This window comes from Poecilia mexicana, unplaced genomic scaffold (genome assembly GCF_051168715.1).
Source record: "Poecilia mexicana isolate PSO_F unplaced genomic scaffold, ASM5116871v1 scaffold_9, whole genome shotgun sequence".
Classification (NCBI taxonomy): domain Eukaryota; kingdom Metazoa; phylum Chordata; class Actinopteri; order Cyprinodontiformes; family Poeciliidae; genus Poecilia; species Poecilia mexicana.
Window position 1 is genome coordinate 28,569,486 of NW_028263378.1, and position 5,004 is coordinate 28,574,489.

The window sequence follows — 5,004 nt, forward strand, 5'->3', positions numbered from 1 at the left end:
TGGATAGAAAGGTTAAATTAATCAGAGCCTTTCTTTAGAAAGTTGACCTCTGTTCTGCCCGTCGACCACCATACCGTTTAATCAACCAAAACACAGAAGTCTGCTTTTACTCGTCTCACCTAAACGTGACCCAGTTCCACAACATTTCCACTTTTTGATTTCTATTCCAAGCATCAAAAAACATCCCTGGGCCCTTTTATGAGAACCATCAGCCAAGAGCAGAATGCTGATGCGTGCAAGCGCTGTCTCAGGAGCCAAAACTGAAGATCAGCTCGGTATAAAGAAAACACAGAACAGCCTCATCCTTCCTGCCCCCGAAGAGGAGGAAATCTGGCGTATCGAGACTTCTGCGACGTCTTTCGCCTCCGGAGGGTGGAGGTGTGTTGCCAAGCCAAACCTGAGAGAGAACGCCGATGATGACGGAGCGAGCGGTTCAGATAATACATGCTTGTCAACAGTTTTTGACCTCATCCTATTACTGTCTGCTGACTTGTATCTGCTGGCAGATCAGTGCAGAAAATCACTTAATAGTTTAAAAGAAAAACAAAAAATCAATTTTGGGATTTGACTTCAGATTCAGAATGACATTTCGTTGACAATTACAACAAATGAGATTACTGTTCGTCTTCCCTGAAGTTACTACCGGAATATTCCCAGCAGTCGACGGCACAGACACGCGCCTCTTCAGAAGTGGACGACTTATAACATCAGTGAGACGTTCAAAATGTTAGCGCAAAGATGAGAAGAGCTAATTAAAGGGATGTTTTAGTTTCCACAATATCTTCAGTCTCTGGTTCATTCAGGCTGTGAGAGCGACTGAATTTTATTAGGACGAATGAAGTAGAGCAAAGTTTTTATCTTTTTAAGCTTTCAACCACTGTGACATGAAACATGTTGGATTTGGAAATATAGACGGTCTATATTGTTAATCATGAGGTAAGAATTCATATTATCTACAGGGAAGTGTTTCTCAAAGTGGGAGGCCAGAAGCTAACGCTGTTTGAGGGAACATGGCATGGAAACGTTTGGGAACTGCTGCTCTAGGAAATACATGCTGCTTCAGTAAGGCTAGCAGTACTAAGGAATAATATTCTTACTAAGGGGACATCAATTGTGTAACCATTTTGTCTTTGTTTTAAAGGGGCAGTATTTTCTAAAACTGACTTATTTGAGCTGTGCTTTGTGTTATAACGTTATTCCCTCATCAAAATAGCAGGAGGGTTGCCTTGATTCATTCATGTATGTTTGAGAAATCCTTTAATCTCCCATGGCAACTATTCTGGGTTTGCACTATGGAAACGACAATAACATAAATACTCCAGTTTTTTAAAAGAAAACCTGCTGCTGTTCATTCAGACCCACTCAACCAACTATTCCAAGTGCAAATCAGTGACTTTACTAAACAAAAGTTACTTTAGTACTGAGAAGGATGACTGTCTCCACTGATGTGTTGTGTTATCTTCATGTTGACTGACCCTGACGCCACATATAACGCTGGAACAGGTCCTGCTACTTTGTGTATGTGTGACAGTCCCTTTTGTTGTCAACAAATGTGCATAAGTGTGTTTATTTGTGTGCACTTTTTTCACGACTGAAAGCATTGGTGGGTAATGGGCCTTAGAGAGCCGATTGTGCCGTCGACTGAATAACACAAGGAAAATGGGGGTGTCTGGATTTTTGGGAAATGTGGGTTGTTGTTGTTCTTGTTGCGCCTTGGAGAAGACAGAAGAACTTGTTTGGACACGTGGCTCCCAAAGTCACAGCTTTGTCTGAAGGCTTAACACAAAGACCTGCTGGATCTCTGAGTTTATCTTTCAAAGCAAAATCTCAACAAGATATCTTCTCATCTCCGAACTTGGCAGAGAAATTCTCTTGTTCATTCTATGCTTTCTTTACTTGAAAAATCAGTCATACAAGTAATTTTTATTTATTTATTTTACAACCAACAGCTCTTTTGGTGTTATCATTAATGTTGTTTACAAAAAACATTAAAATGAGTGATGTAACTGGTGGCACCTTTTTTTGGAAAACTTTGAAATCCATTATTATGTTTTTTTAGATGACATAACTCAGCTCCTTCAGACTAGCCAGCAGCAATTAGCAAACACCTGTAGTTGTAGTTTTTTTTAATAAAAGTTACATACTGCAGCTTTAATTTCACTTATAAAGGGATGGGTCAGGAATAGATATCTGTGATTTAAATGCAAGCTAAGGTAGGACTTTCTGGACTGGCTTCAGTTTTTTATTATCAATTTATAAAGATTGTTTGAATTTATGTCAGTAATAAATATATTGTTTCAATCATTCTTCTAAAGACAGTGTTGCTGTCATGACATGCTAACACTTCAATATCCCGATTGCAGACACAATATCCCACAATCACAAGTCTTGGATGAGACCATAAGTTGTTGTAATGAAGTGGTAAATCAATCTCATCTGCCTCTACTGCTGCTCCCTTGTAAATATCTCTCTGGCTGTTTGGTTTGAAAGCTGGGCAGAAAGATGTTGGGTTTGGGGATATGATTCTTACCCATTACAAACTGTGGAAGACATTTTCTCTGCTCTGCATGAACAAAACCTTCTTTTCAAGTCTCATGAGATTTGTGGTTGTAGTACAGGTGGCAGTAGTTAGTTCACTATTTGAGCTTTTGAGATAATGATTAATGTCTCCCAGTCGTAAAAATAAACCTAAAAAAGTATTGCCATGGATACACATCATAGCAACTTCCCAAAACTAAAAGAGAAAGAGCAAAAAACTTCCAACTGTATGTCATCCAAAACCAGAGGGGACAACTGTCCTAAGATGCAATGCCTCAACAAAAAATAACCATGAACAAAAATCTACAGAAAGAATAAATCAGAGCCACCCTAACACTATATAACCCATCCCAATTCCAACATGGGGGGTAGGAAGGTGAGGAGGAGGATGATGGGGGAGGTTGGTTGGTCAGTGTGGTAGAGTTCTCAAACACTCACATCATCATTCCAAAGATGAAGGGAAACTCTGTGATGTCACAACCAGAGTCCTGCTTGTGATGTCATCAGCTCTGTATGTATGTAACAAACTTCTACATTCTTGTCATTGCTTGCTGCACTACTGACAAGTTCAGACGTTCGCCAAGCTCTTTCAAAGTTGAACATTGAGATCGTTTGCTGATCAAAACGGATTTCAACAAACATTGTTTTGTCCAACATGTTGAACCAAAGGCCACATTCCTCCAACGGTGAGATGAGACCCCAGCATGGAGCATGGAGAGCTGGACAGAATCTGCAAGGCTGGACTGAGAACAGAACGCCTCCCATTGAGTTACAGAGAGAGATCCAGAGACTTGGCTCTCTTTTGGAAAAGGAGAGAGCAAGATGGTTTGAGGAGAACCAAAAGCTAGTCTACGTGCAAAGAGACCTGGAGAATACAAAAGCCGAGTTACAAGGGCAGAAAAGATTCAAGGAGATGAAAAGAGAACTACTGACAGGAGAAGAGTTTTCTGATTCAGAGTCTCTCAGACGAGCTATAATCACTTCCAGGGTGCACAGCGACATAAAACACAAGACGAAAAGGTTGCTGCAGAAGGAATTTGAGCAATTGAAGGTAGCTCATATTGTTGGTGAGGAAGCATTCAGGTCACAAATCCAAGTAGAAAAAGAGAAAAGTGACGCCCTCCAACAAGAGCTGGACCAAATCAAGACTCGCTACGAGGAGCTTCAATGGAAACATGAAGCTGCAGGTGAAGGGAACCTGCAGGTCGACATGCAGATGTTTTATGAAGAAAAAATCAAGCAAGAGCAAAAGCTCCTTGAAAACCTGAGAGCTGAGAAGGACGATCTCCAAGAAAAAATGTCCAAGGAGATTGCCTGCCTGCAGGAAACAGAGAACCGTCTGCAGAGTGAGCTGGTGCTGTTTAAGATTTCATACCAAGAATTAAACAGGAGGAATGAAGCAGATGTTTCTGCCCTGTGAGAGAAAGCAGACATTTATCAGTATGAGGTGAATTGTGAGAAAGAAGCTAATTTGGAAAGAGCCAAGAATGACCATCATCTTATCAATGTACTTAGAGCTGAAAAGAACAATCTGCATCAGAAAATGGCACTAGAGTTCTCTTTCCTGCAGCAGCAATCCAGAGACCTTAAAACATCTCCAAAGTGAACTGGAGCAGGCTAAAGTTTCTTACCAGGAACTTAAAATTACATATGAAGGAGATGTTTCTGCTTAAAGACAGCAAGCAGAAATATTTAAGCAGGAGGTAGATAAAGAGATGAAAGCTCACTCACTGAAAATGATGAGGGACCAAAAGATTATCAGCGAACTTGGAGCCGAGAAGGACAGTCTCCAAAAGCAACTCACTGTCCTCCAACAACGGTACTGTAGCTGTGAGGTTAATTATAAAACAGAGCTGGAAAATCTGAAAACGGAGCTCCAAGACAGAGATGAACTAGGACCTCCAAGAAGAAAAGTGGCCAGGCATCAAGAACCAAATGGGGAAAACTACACTATCCCTGTAAAAACCATTTATGACCCTGCATCCATGGATCTGGAACATCTATTAGAGAATATTGAATTTCCTGATGAATCTCCCAATGAGCTAAATGACTTCGTAAAAAAAAAAAAATATATATATATATATATATATATATATATATATATATATATATAAAAAATTCCCCTCTCACCCTCCGTGGGTGGTCTCTTTCATCCTCTGAGCTCGGGTCCTCTACCAGAGGCCTGGGAGCTTGAGGGTTCTGCGCAGTATCTTAGCTGTGCCTAGAACTGCACATTTCTGGACTGAGATGTCTGATGTTGTTCCTGGGATCTGTTTGAGCCACTGCTCCAGTTTGGGAGTGACTGCCCCGAGGGCCCCGATGACCACAGGCACCACTGTGGTCTTCACCTTCCAGGCCTTCTCCAGTTCCTCTCTGAGGCCCTGGTATTTCTCCAGTTTCTCCTGCTCCTTTTTCCTGATGTTGTAGTCACTTGGTATTGCTACATCCACCACAACGGCTTTCCTC

General features: G+C 41.1%; 1 pseudogene; it reads left to right on the forward strand.

The window, feature by feature from the left end:
* Positions 1-3,211: 3,211 nt before the first annotated feature.
* LOC148157737 (uncharacterized) lies at positions 3,212-4,652 on the forward strand (annotated as a pseudogene).
* Positions 4,653-5,004: the final 352 nt, after the last annotated feature.